The following is a 14,676-nucleotide window of genomic DNA, read 5'->3' as shown; positions in this document are numbered from 1 at the left end:
TTATATTAGTTCACAAAAGCTCACTTTAGAAGTTCATTTGTTTTTACGAGCCATTTCTTGCTCCATTTGCTATTTTAAAACTAATAAAACAGTAGTTTGTGCAGATATTTTAATAACCTTTACCTATTAATTTTACTTGAGTTAGTCCAGCAAAAGTGTGATAATCCTGCAAGAAAAGCTTCCGTGCTGTGCCGGAAGTGCTACAGCTAGCTGCTACTGTTTGTCCTCACATATAACCACTGAACTCTATAAATGCAGTGCATGTAACGCAAAACTAATGGTGAGATGCTTAAACAGCATTCCCAAGTTTAAAAGTTCTTTATTCTGTTTAATAAATTTGTGTTTTTACTTCAATAAATAATTTTAAACCATTTGTAGAAAGAAACCTGCGTGGCTCAAACAGAAAACATACTTTTCCATTGAATATTTGGTGGACTTGGATACTCGCCACACTGTTCAGTAAATAAGAAAAGAAATACAATGGTGACCTCATTTACTTTCCAAAGGATGAGCTCTTTGACACACAGAGAGATGGAGTACCCTGGTGGAAATTCACTGTCTCCCTCTCAGTTTGTTTCACTCACAGCTTATAAAACTCATTCTTTTTGCTTGCTTTGGACACATTCGAACCTTTCCACTAATTCTTGATTATCAGGTCAGGCATGTCAAATCTGCACATGTGAAGTGTCCTTAGTGTCATTGGTGTCCTTTTTGATTATCTTGCTTTTATGTGACAAAGATGGGCTGAATATTTGTTACAGCTCAGCTTTAATTATGTAATACCGAGGCTTTTGAACTGTGTGAATACATCCAGAGAAATGCCAAGGCTAAAAATATGACGCTGGGGACCTGTGTGGGCAGCAGCCTTTAGCGATATATTGTGTTTTATTTCACGCAAAGACAATATCTATGGCAACACACTCTTGTGTTGTAACACAGTGGTTATTGTGTCCTTTCAGTTGTTTTTGTTTTAGCATCCCTAACACACCAAACACATTTTGTTTCATTTTTTTTCTGCTAAAACTAAAATGTAAAGCAGAAAGTTTGACTGGATTTAATCGAACAAGCAAGTAAAGTATTTGCAAATATTTTAAAGTAACAAAACTTTGAAGAGCCGTTTGTACCTGTACCTTAGTTAAAAGTACACAAATATGGAAACTAAATAACGAGAATGCTTAATCCAAAAAAAGAAGGACCACTTAGAAGCAGAGGTCTACAAGTATTTGAAAAAAAAAAACTAAGTAAAAGTAAACTCATGAACAGAAAATGACTTTGGTAAAAAATAATTTCAATGATGAGAAAAATACTCAAGTAAAAGTCATAAAACTGATAACAAAAAATGAAAAAGTAAAAGTACGTTTACACACTCTAAGAAATAAACTGTTGAATTTATTGACTATACCAAGCCAGGTTGAGTAAATTGAGCAATGCATGTATATTCTTTGCTCAATTTACTCAACTAGGCTTAGTGGAGCCAGTTGACAAGACCTTGTTGAGTAAATTCAACACTTTATTTTTTAGAGTGCAGGAACATCTTTCATGATGAGTTCAAACATATTTAATTTTGCAAAGAGTAACTAAGTGTTAAATTTTAAAGTAAAGAATCTTTTTTAGCTTAAAAATGTAACAAAAAGTAATTGGTAAAATTACAAATCCTCAAAAAGACCTACTTCAGTACTGCATTGAAGTAAATGTACTTAGTTACTATAAACCTCTGGTTAGAAGGGCCCTGGTATTAATTCAGTCCAAGTATTCATCAAGTATTTGTGGCAGTGCTAACCATAGCATAGGCTATGTCTTAAGACTTAAACGATTGATTTACTTTTTTATTGCCAAGCTTTCCCCCCTCAGTTTTCTTTCAGTCTTTTCAGAGGTTCCAGTTGATGCCCTGCTGATGCTCGGCGATGGTGGTCCTGAATAATTAAACAGGTCTGACAGCGATGCAGGGGTCCGTTTCCATGACGACCTCTCTTCCCCATATCTCAACAGCCCAGAGGAGTAATGTAAATCTCCTGTCTGCTTAATGTCATTTTAAACTCCAGCAAAGTGCCTCACAAAGACATTTGGGTCGCAATCAGAGGGGGTGCTTTCGACGACAGCCTCGGTTTCTCCTCTGCTCCTCGTCACCTCTCACAAAGGTGTTCTGGACAGCACGGAGATTCAAAAACTGGTGAAACAATAAGGAGGACAGCAAACAAGTGCAAATTCTCTTGTGCGGAGAGGAATGCTGTACAGTGACATTTTGTTGATGCCCGTCATTTCTCTGACAGTACATGAGCCTATCAGCACATACACGAGTCGTGGCGATCCCACCCCCACGCACACACACAACCCAAGTCAGACATAGGCAATTACCCTTTAACATCAAATGATTCATCAGTTCCTCGACCCATTAGACGGTGAATTAACCTTATCTACCTGTAGATGAAGAGGCACGGCACCCAACAACCCTGCACCAGTCGCAGCTGTTAGCAGAAAATATGCTGTGCACTTTCCACACAGCACGATAGGAGCTAATCACACCCTGAGAAATGCAATAAAAAAGGGATTATGACACAGTTATTTATTACCAGAAGTGCTTATTCAGTATTTTAAGCGTTCTCTAATTTAATAAGCTACTATGTTTTGGGGATTCAGTTTGGGGTCGTTACGTATTTTTAAGCTGTAACTCAGCGTGGTTCTTTTTAGGGCCGAACTTCAGCTCAGTGGGTCTCAAATGATTTGTGCTCCTGATGATGTCTGGAAGACAGATTAAAAGGTGCTTTAATTTAGCTCCAATTTGTTTTGTTTAGCTATTTAAAGTACCTCGTGGAAGTTAATTGTACCACTGCTAAGGATTTTTTCTTGAATGCATTCTTTGCCGGTGCACATAACGGCCGAGCTCTGTCCTCACAAGGCCAATAAAGTGCTCATGAAAGCATAAAGCCATCAGTGTACGGCCCTCACGAGGGTGATAGTGATGGCTATGAAAATGTTGATTGTCATGGCTGCAATCACACCTGTCGGTGTCTGCTTCAGTCTCCAACTGGGGTCAATTCTCCCAGCAAAACCAATGGCCTGTTGAAACCAATCAAGCCGCGATGGAGTGTGATCACCAAACCATGATAATCAGCGTACCCGTCTACAGAAAGATTAAGAACTCTGGGTTCAGGCTATCACCAAGAGATCGTGTAAATAAGATACGAGAAAAATGACTTATTGTCGGCCCCCATGGTCATTACATGGTCCGATGAGTTGGAAATACATCTGTTTGGATTCAGGAACATGATTTTTCTTTGATAAATAAGATAAGCTTTTATCCCCAACAAACCCAATCCCACGGGTCAAGCATGGTATAGTTTTAAAGATTTTCCTTTCTGCCCATGGGGTAGATAGCATAGAAGTAAACAACATTATAGAAAGAAGGAACTACCTCCTAAGACAGGAAGCAGAAAATGTTATTTTCAACAAGATGGTTATCTGAAATGAAACTAAAGTGGTAAAGAACGAGTGAGAGCCAGATGGTGGTAAAGACCAAGCTGAAATATCTAGAAATCACTTTAGACAAAACCAGTTCCAAAATCCTGAAATACTCCAAGTTAGTCACAGTTCTAACAGAGTCAGCCTTTTGTGGTCTCTGTTCTATATTATTCCTTTCTCATCTTCATTTCACCCTTACCCACGAGGGTCAAGTGAAATGGATGACTTGACTTTTGCAGAGGGCTTTGTGACATTGCTTTCCATTAAAGTTAAAAACCTAATCTATTTGCCATCTGATGGAAAATACTGTTGACTTTTACAACTTAAGGTCACAGTGAACAACATGTCCTCGCTGATGCTTTACTATCTTTTTATCCACAGATATATTTATTCTGCATATCCCTCATCACTACCTGCTTTTTCTATGTGGATTTTGTTTTGTTTTCAAACCATTACTTGTCATGGTCTGTGTTTACGCTCCTTAGTTTTCTAGTGTTTTCAGTATTTCACTGTGTTTCTCTGCCCTGCAGCCCGCCCTCTCTCACCTTTGTCCTCTTGTGTCTGCTCCAGTTGTGTCTTGTTGTCCTAATTCGTTTGCCTTTATATTCTGTGTCCTGTCTTCAGTGTTTGTCCATTCATTGTACTGTCTACCAGTCAGTGTGGTTGTTCTCCTTGTTCCTCATGAGTTCTCATTGTGAATATACAGAGTTTTTTGTAGCTGCTTTTGCCAGCCTTCTTTAGTTAAAATAAACTTTTTTTTTTTTGCATTTTGGATTTTGCCTGCGCCCTGAGTCATTCTGCACACAACCTCAGAATGAACGGACCAACAAGCACCCAGCCTGCAGGAAAAATTTCTTTTTCTGGACTGTTCGCCTCCACCTTCCACTTGGGGTTGGTGGCCCAGTCTTCCACCTTTTGCTGGGGGGTCTTCGGCGGTCCAGCCTTTCACCTTCCGTCGGGGATCTCCTCCGTCACCTGAGTCCCCCTCGGCCGGTTCTCCTCCACTTGCCTCTGAGGAGCCGGTCCTGTCGCTTACTAAGTTTTAAAATCTTATATCCAGCCAAAAACTCTTTTTGATCTTGTTTTGTGACTAATTTACTAAACAAGAACTGATTGTGTAAGAATGATAATCGTTTTCAGAATGTGTAAGATTATTTGTCTTGTTAGTCTGAAAATTTGACTCAAATTAAGTCGAAAATTTCTGCCAATGGAGTAAGAAAATTTTACTTGGTAAGACTCTTGAAATACTTGATTTGACTCAATTTTTTTCTTATTTCAAGAATCTTACCAAGTAAAATTTTCTTACTCCATTGGCAGAAATCTTTTACTTAATTTGAGTCAAATTTTCAGACTAACAAGACAAATAATCTTACACATTCTGAAAACAAGATTATTATTCGTACACAGTCAGTTCTTGTTTAGTAAATCAGTCTCAAAACAAGATCAAAAAGACTTTTTGGCTGGATGTAAGCTTTTAAAACTTGGTTAGGTGGACATTTTTTGCATTGCGCTGCCGTGGGAGGACCAGCTCATTCTCTGATTAAAGGCTCTCTGAGAATGCTCCAGTGGACCTTCTTCCTTGCCGGTAAGCTGCCTTTTTGCCAGCAGATTGAGGATGTCTTGGCTGGACGTCCAGACCTGCTGCTCCTGCCTGGCCACCAGAGGGTCCTCAGTTATGCTCGGAAGGTCCTGGCTGAAAGTTTTGACGCCCACCCTCCCACTCCTCTTACTACTGGGTCACCCGAGTCTGTTCCCAAGTCTTCTTAGGTTCCTGAGTCGGTGGTCCCAGGGGTTCCTGAATAGGTGGTCCCAGGGGTTCCTGAGTCGGTGGTCCCGGTGGTTCCACAGTCGGTGGTCCCACTGTCCCCTGAGTTGGCGAGTCCCGAGTCAGAGGTCCTTGAGGTTCGTGGGTTGGTTGCCGTTGCCTCCTCATCACCTGGGTCATCGCCCATCGCCTCCTCATCACCTGGGTCATCGCCCATCGCCTCCTCATCGCCTCCTCATCGCCTCCTCATCGCCTCCTCATCACCTGGGTCATCGCCCATCGCCTCCTCATCACCTGGGTCATCGCCCATCACCTCCTCATCGCCTCCTCATCGCCTGGGTCGTCGCTCTTTGCCTCCTCATTGCCTCTGTCGCCTGCGTTTGCCTTCGCTGATGCTCTGGCTTCGTCAACCTCCGCCGGCTCCTCGTCTGCTCCTGCCTCCTCCCTTGGTTCCACCTCTGCTCCTTGGACCTGGGATGTTCTCTGAGCTGCCCTCCAGATCTTCTGCTCCATGTGGGGTGGTCTCCTGGCCATCCCCCTGAACTCTGTGTGTTTTGTCCTTGAGTCTGTGTTGTTGCGTTTTCCCGTGTCTCGTCCATCTCTTCTTTTCGACGTCGGGAGCCGTCATTGATGGGAGATGGTCTGTGTTTACTCTCCTTTTCTGGTGTTTTCGGTGTTTCCCTGTGTTTCTCTGCCCTGCAGCCCACACTCTCTCACCTGTGTCCTCTTGTGTCTGCTCCAGGTGTGCCTTGTTGCCCTAATTAGTTTGCCTTATATTCTGTCCTGTCTTCAGTGTTTGTCCGTTCATTGTACTGTCTACCAGTCAGTGTGGTTGTTCCCCTTTTTCCTCGTGAGTTCTCCTTGTGAAGATAGTTTTTTTTGCCAGCCTTCTTTAGTTAAAATAACCCCTTTTTGCATTTTGGATTTTGCCTGTGCCCTGGGTCATTCTGCACACAACCTCACAATTACTTATCTTGAAGACATCTAACAGCTTACAGTAAGCTAAATGATTACTAACTGTGCTGTCTTTAACACCGTTGTATAAAATCTTACACCTCATTTAATTACTTCCTCTTGTTCACCCATTTTTTTCTCAAGTTGACTTTTTGTTCTTTTAGAATTGTAACAACTTTATTTAAGCGTTTAACTGAGAAGGCTCTTATTTATGGTCTTTGGGTATGTGGGTTTTTAGCTGCTGTGCATGATAGAGCAATGTAAAATTACACAAGACCCTGATCAGAACCGGTTTTTACCTGATGTGACGGCCTGACATAAGAGTTAAACTCAGTTGCACTGGTGAAGACAGGCTATGATGAGAAGAGGAAGAGGACTGAGCAGGAAGATGAAAAAGACCCCATCAAAAAAAGCTGTGAGAAATGTGTAAAGAAGATACTGTAATAAAAATGTGAAAGCAGATTGATTGAGGATGGGTACCAATGAACAGGATGAGACGTAACGTCATGCTTGTGTTTCCCAGCAACAGAGAGGCATCTCCAGGCCCTAAAGTGATGGGTGGCTTTACGGGGGCCCCTCACTGTTGTCTCACAGGACATTTTCTCCCTACTGTTGCTGTGGCGTCACAGTGATCTCTTAATTAATTCATAATGCAGCACGGCTCCAAATTTGCACTCGTTAGCCACCCACTGTTTGCTTTTCTTTATTTGCTGTCATTAACCCCCCTTCCTTCAAACTGCCCCGCGGGCGTGTGCATGTGAGGGATTCGGGGTGGGCGTCGTGACATCCTCACCTAGCAACCGGCGTCAGTGAGATGCTCAAAGGGCTCCGGATCACTGGGGGTACCGAGTCTCCCACACCGCAGCCCCTTGGAGTCTAGTGACTCAGATGGTTTTGTTGGTGACGCTTCATCAGCCTGATGCTCATCAGGCCCAGATAAAGATCAGCATTTGAATTTCCCCACACTAGGCAGAGGGGACCTGCAGCATCACTAGAAGAGGGGGAAAAACAAACTGAGCTTCATCACTTTAAGCTTTTTGTATTGCAATAGCTGCCACATTGTTCCATATAGAGACACAAGAAGATCATCTGCTTTCTCTTTTTTAACTTCCACCGCAAACTCACAGCTGAAGCACGACCCAGTGAGCATTTAATTCGATTGTACTGGTTTTGATTGTGAACGCCTTGTCTGAGGGTCCCCATGAACACGCTTTAATAGAGACTGACAGAGCCGCACACACCAACACACACATGCACATGGATGCACTGCGTCATGCCCTATCCTCCAACACGCCTCCAGCAGCAGAGGGACGTCTTGCCCACCTGTGGCTTCTGACTCCTGGAGCCAACCACCTTTATCACAGCCGCCGCTTCTCTCTCCCATTTTATTCCTCTGGTGGTCTTCTTCATCCGGTTGCGTTTCGTGGACAAAAGGGGCTTTGGTGAGGAGATCATTCAGAAGTTTAGGACTCAAGTGAAGTAGGGGCAGGAGGAAGACGTCATCCCCAGAAAAGGAGGGACTTTAAGAGTGGTAAGACAGCCATTTTGAATTTGAACCTTCTTTTGGAGTTTCATTTAAGAGTAATGCAATATAATGGTGATTTTAGCCTTGGTTTGAGTTTATTTAGCAGGTGATGATGAATTTGTTTTAAATAAGCTTTAATGGCAAATCAGATTTTAAAAGTCTGGCTGCTAAATAATAATAAATAATATTTTTTCTCTTTTTTTCTGTGCCCTTCCATCTGTTGGCTCTTGGACACCGAAGTAACCATATGTTCTTTATGTATAAATAATCTGCTCTAGCTCAATCCATTCTAGTTCAAGTTAGTAAAACATGGATGTAGCACATTTTGTCCAGAACAAGCCTTAAAGGTATTCATGCCCTCCGTCAAGTTTTAGCTTTGTTAAATATTCAGAAACCTACAAGTTTTTCTCCCCTTTGAGGACAGAATGGATTCATTCAATTACCTTCTCTGTTCTCCTCACAGTTACAGCTTCCTCTCACCTTAAGTGGCTTTCATCTTTATGATGCAAGGCTCGGTCTAAGGTTTGATCAGAAACCTGATTACTTCCAACAATCGTTTCCAGGAGAATTGTTGGTGTTGTGTGAGCGGACACATGGTTTGGTATTTTCTGTCTGATTCGGTGATTATACGGTTTTGTCTCTGAGCTGATCTGATCTCAGTCACAGATGAGCTGTTCCTCATTAGAGCCTTTTTTTAAACATGGAAAGCCAGCAGGAGTGACTCATTGAAACCCACAAACACAGAACAATTGCAAATCAAACTGCAAGCATACTGAGAGTATCACGGGCTCGCCGGCTGTCAGTCTGACTGTTATCAAACAGCCTGGGAGATGTGTAGGAGTTTCAGCTGCAATTTAAACAGTTTTGGTGACACTTTCCTTCAGGAGGCTGCGTTTGCCTTTGGCTCGTCTGCTGTTGGAGCTTGACAGCTTGTTGAGACTTTCCCATCTGAATCACAGAAAGCAGCAGAGCAACACAGTTAATGTGTGTTTTCCCCGCCTCGTGTGTTGAATCTCGTTGTCACACCTCTGTTGAAAACGCTCGAAACTGATTCCAGGCGTTAATAAATCTTCCAGCTACAGCATAGCCTATTTTTGTGCACCTCTTGCTCTTTGGCCCAGAATCGTGCACCTGATTTGTGGGCCAAACATAGTGTCAGAGGTTCACAAATCCTGGCAAACAGAAACACACATATTGTCTGCGAATGCTGCGTGTGAATAATTGATAGCATCGGCCTGCTTAAAAATGCATCCCCAACCTTTCTGTCGCACAGAGAGAGGAAATGGTAATTAGTGTTCAGATATTAGGGAAGACACACGCTAATGGTCAGCTGGGTAAACACAACACAGCTGATCATTTATTAAACAGCACATTTATTTTCTAAATAAATATGCTGTTTGTTTTACAGCCAATTTTGAATATGTGAAATGGACACCTATGATAGCTTTGGTTTTAAGGAAGGGGAAAATGTGAAAACATATACATGTCTTTGTTTACACGATCTTTAAAAAAGAATACAAGGAGCTTCAAAAGAATGAGAAGTCAGAATTCCAGCTTTGACCTACAGAAATAATGACTTCTAACTTAGTTACAAATGTTTAACAATGTTTTTAGCTTTGCTTGTTTGAGAGGTGATCCTGATACAAGTTGACTCGTACAGCTGAAAAAAAAAAACAATACAATTTATGAATGGATAGTTTCTAAAAACAAATTCAGTTTAAATATGGACTGTACTGGAGTCTGTCACACCCTCTGCAGCTTGTTAAAATTACAAATTGTTCCTAATTAATACGGAGCTCATGGGAGAATTAATTTCCAGTGTTGTATAAAGTACCACAAAGTGATTAAGAAATTTATTGGTTTGTTTACAACTGACTTTTAAAAAGCACTACACATTTTATATTTTTTCTCAGGTGAAACATGATATAGTTTTGTAAACCATTGTGTGAATATGTTTGTGATTAAACGGGTGATTATATGTACAGATTGGTCCGCGTGGCTGTCACAGAGTGGAAGGTACAGATAAGATAAGTGCCTGATTCACTTCCAACACTTACATAATTAATCCGTTGTTTTTACATTAGGGAAGAAAATTTGTACAAGGTCCTGGCCCTTTTAGATGATGTAAACAATAGGCAGAGTCAGGTCCTGAAGATGATGTTTATAATGAAGTTACTTCCTGGTTTGGGTGGCAGATGCATGGAGAGAGCAGAAACACTCATTAAAACGTGCTGTGTGGTTGACTCGTTTCCCATTCAAACATTCAACTGGTTAAAAACACATGCTAAGGTAAACGAACACGCCTAAATTATCTCTTATCTTTCAGATGGTGAACCACGACGTCACAAAGTGATAATTGAGTAAAAGTAAAAATATCTTACCAAAAACTTACTTTGGTTAAAGTTAAAGTCTCCTTTAGGAATATTACTTGAGTAAAAGTCTTAAAGAATCTGATAATTTTTGTACTTAAGTAATAAAAGTAAAAGTACTGATTAAAAATAAGCAGTTAGACTTTCCGTAATGACATTTTTTAGGAGGTGACCTCCCCAAAAAATGAAGAAATGACTGTCGTCCTTCCGTTTTCTTTCGCTTATCCTGGATCGGGTCATGGGGGCAGCAGCCTAAGCAAAGAGACCCAGACTTCCCTCTACCCAGCCACTTGGACCAGCTCGTCCGGAGGAATCCCAAGGAGTTCCCAGGCCAGCCGAGAAACATAGTCACTCCAGCGTGTCCTGGGTCTTCCCTTGGGCCTCCTCCCGGTGGGACGTGCCCAGAACACCTCACCAGGGAGACGTCCAGGAGACATCCTTACCAGATGCCCGAGCCACCTCAACTGTCTCCTCTCGACGTGGAGGAGCAGCGGCTCTACTCTGAGTCCCTCCTGGATGACTGAGCTTCTCACCCTATCTCTAAGGGAGAGCCCAGACACCCTGTGTAGGAAACTCATTTTGGCCGCTTGCAACCGTGATCTCGTTTTTTCAGTCACTACCCAAAGTTCGTGACCATAGATGAGGCTAGGAACGTAGACTGACTGGTAAACTGAGAGCTTCGCCTTCTGGCTCAGCTCTTGCTTCACCACAACAGACCGGTACAGCGCCCGCATCACTGCAGACACAGCACCAATCTTCCTGTCGTTCTCCCGCTCCATTCTTCCCTCGTTCGTGAACAAGACCCCGAGATATTTGAACTCCTCCACTTGGGGCAGGACCTCCTCCCCGACCCAGAGGTGGCACACTACCAGTTTCTGGCTCAAGACCATGGTCTCTGATTTGGAGGCACTGATCCTCATCCCGGCCGCTTCACACTTGGCTGTGAACCACTCCAGTGAGAGCTGGAGATCATGATCTGATGAAGCCAATAGGACCACATCATCCGCAAAAAGCAGAGATGCGATCCTAAGGTCACCAAAAAGGATCCCCTCAACACCTTGGCTGTGCCTAGAAATTCTGTCCATAAAAGTTATGAACAGAACCGATTCCAAAATGACTGTCGTATTAAAATAATTAATTTATGTTAAATATAGGATGCACTTGTCTAACATGATGTATTTGTGTACAAACTGAAACGGTATTAGAATTTTATAAATTTATATTTCTCATTCAACCACAATTAAATTCACTCTTTCTAGGAGGCAACGTTTAGATGGATAGTTCTTTTTTTTTTTTTTTACAATAACACACTAGAATAAAAACGAGCAAAAATTAAATAAAAATAACGAATTTCTACTTTTTGCCTTTTTAAATGTACATAGTAGAAAGTACAGATAATTGTGTGAAAATGTGAGAAGTAGAAATAAAAAGTAGCCTGGAAAATAATTACTCAAGTAAAGTACAGATACACAAAAATTCTGTACAGTAACAAAGTATTTGTACTTAGTTACTTTACAACTCTGTTAATTTCCTATAATCTGTTTCAGAACTGTGTTGAAGAATCACACAATGGAAGCAAATAAAACATTCTGTTTAACTTAATATAACCTTTTCCAATATTTGTATTTAAACACAAAAAAGTTATTTATTTTTATCACCTTGTCAGGATAATAATAAACATTAATTAAACCAGCATCAAATTTTCTATTGCTCTGTCTTTAAGTCTCTTTGTAACTAATTTGGCAGTATGCTTACAGTCATTGTCCATTTTGAAGACCAATTTGTACCCAAGCTTTAACTGCCTGTCTGATGTCTTGAAATGTTGCTTCAATGTTTCTACATAATGTTCTCTCCTTATGATGTCGTCTATTTAGTGAAGTGCACCAGTCCCCCCCCCCACCCCCCGCAGCTAAAACACCCCCACTACACAATGCTCCCACCCCATCTTTCACAGTTGGGTTCATAAATATTTCCCCTCTTTTTCCTCTAAAAGTATCGATGGTCTTTATAGCCGAACGTATCAATTTCATGTCTCTGAAGATGAAGGCCTTTGTCCCTGTGTGCATTTGCAAACTGCAGTCTGGCTTTATGTTGTTTTTGGAGCAACAACTTCTTCCTCACTGACTGGTGTTTCTCTTTTGCTTTTGCTTTGGGGGTTGATGCACACATTTCGCACCAAAACACGTTCTTCTCCGGAACACAGAACCAATCTTCTTCCTGAGTGGTATGATGACAGGACATTCTCATGATGTTTAAACATGCATTTAATTATTTGAACAGATGAACGAGGCGCCTTCGGGCGTCTGGGAATTATATCCATCAATGAACCAGAGTCATGGAGGTTGACGCTTCTCTTTCCTGATATCTTGGCTGATTTCTTACAAAGATAATGTCATACAAAAAAAGCAGAGTCTTTGTGGTGTGAGATTAACTCGAACTAACCAATCAAAGGCTTCCAAAGTCATGACATCATCATCTGTGTTTTCTCGAATTGTTTAAATATTCTGGCATTTAACAAACAGTAATTGGGAATCCTAACTTCTCTAAAGGTTCAGTTTAATTCAATATCAGGCAGTGATATAAAAATGGTTTATTTTTACACCTTATAACCATCTCAAACATCAACAGGTAAAACTATAGTTTCATTTTGTGTTTTCTGTTTTTCATCGCCTGCTTTTTGTCTCCAAGGTAAAATGACCAGAAAGTCTCACACCAGAAGAGTCCTGGCCCCGCTGTGCACAGACATTAAGGTAGGGAAGAAACTTCTGCTTCATCCAGAATCTTTACAGGTCAACAACAGCATCCCCGAAGGGACTGAGGGTTTCACGGTTGCATGAAGCATTCAGAAAAAAAATGGTTACGGTGATTTTGACTAACAAAATATTATATTGTTAAAAAAAAGACGTTGTGAGGTTTTGCTTAAGTAAACTTTCTGTAACCAAATTCTAACTTTTCAATATTCTTTGTGTTTAGTTTTAGTTTGTAGAACTTCTTCCCTCGTGTCTTTGATGGACCCTGACACTCTCCATCTGTTCACATTTTATCCTGGGTATTCAGCTGTGTACGTGTCTTTTTTCCCACAGTCTGTCAGTGCTTTCTGTTTTTTTAAGTATTTTTTTTGTCTGTTAACACCTGCTGTTGTTTAACTCACTAATTTTTCATCTTCCTCCTTTTTGTTTCTTCTATTTGTGATTTTGTGATTGGCATTTTGCTTCATTAAACCCTGATCCGTTTTTAATTTTATTTTATATTGACAAGTTTTTGTACCTGTAACTTAGGACTTTTCTAACCTCTAAATTTATATTAAAAATAACTGAGATTGTTTTTTTTTTGCTTGAAATGCTTACTGGTGGTGTACTACATTTGGGTTTTTAAGAAGTTAAAACCTAACAATTTGTGGGGGGAAAACAGACCCAGCAGTTGTTTTAGTCATCTATCTGAGTTTCAAATAGCCAGTGGTGAACTGTTTTATCCAGGCGGGGAGCTACCTTTTGTCAGTTATCCCATTGGTTTTCAGAGCACTTGCCCTGAAGGAACCAAGGCTTCCAGCTGTGGTCCTGCTCAGTTTCCTCCAGAACCCGAGAGTCATTTTGTATGGACCTGGTTCTAGCTCCAAAACACCTTAATCCAGCCAGCTATCTGATTGCCCTGGAGCCGCCTTCTGGAGACGGTGCCATAAAGAACCATGGTTCTCACAGACTTCAAACATGCAGCATGTTGTAGAGTTTTGCACCGAGGTGCCACCCTGTTCCTAATTCTCTTGACCTCACTCGAGCGTCCAATTAAACTGTTGTCTCCATAAAGGTTGGCATCTCTTCAGCGACGTGCTTTTGGCACAAATGAGCTCTGCATATCCAGTCCCAGTGTCCGTGTCATTTATTAGGTTTAAGCCCTTGTATGCTCAGTTTAATCTGTAAACTTGATTTATTATGGATTGAATTCTAACTGCCGTTTAACACATTTTCACATAAAAACAATTCAAAATGAACAACTTACAATCAATCCCTCTAGCACTGATATGATCAACAGAGTGTGTGCTGCTTACTTTAAAATTGTTTTATATCAACATGTGATGCAGGTTGAAACTTGTAGACAAGACATTTACTAACGTGACTCACTTCAATGGGTTCATTGTGTGAAGATTTTATTAATAGTGTAATTTAAATGCTGGATCTTCTGTGTTTGAGCAGAACAACAAACCAGTGGCTCGTCCATGGTTTGCCCTGAGTGGCATTGTGTGGCAGAAAGACTTTTCATTATGTGACCCTTTTAAATCCCAGGGCAATGCATTTTTTATTGGAGTGATCAAAGGGTTTGGCAATTGTATGAGAAATAAGCACTGCTGTGATGCAAGCAAGTGAAAAGAAACAGGAGAACCATTTTATTTTCCAGCTCTTTGTTCGGAGAACAAGTAAACATTGTGAACAGCAGACAGAACTCCTTCGTGCTGATGTGAGATACAATTACTTGATTTCTTTTGTGTCTTTATGTCGATTTGTGTACAATTATTATTGTTTGCAAAAATTCAAGATATAGGTAGTGCATTAGTAACTGTTAAAAAGACTTGAAAAGATTGAAATGCTAAAACTGGCTATATATATATA

The sequence above is a fragment of the Austrofundulus limnaeus genome, unplaced genomic scaffold (assembly GCF_001266775.1).
Source record: "Austrofundulus limnaeus strain Quisiro unplaced genomic scaffold, Austrofundulus_limnaeus-1.0 Scaffold92, whole genome shotgun sequence".
Lineage (NCBI taxonomy): Eukaryota > Metazoa > Chordata > Actinopteri > Cyprinodontiformes > Rivulidae > Austrofundulus > Austrofundulus limnaeus.
This window is presented reverse-complemented; position numbering follows the sequence as displayed.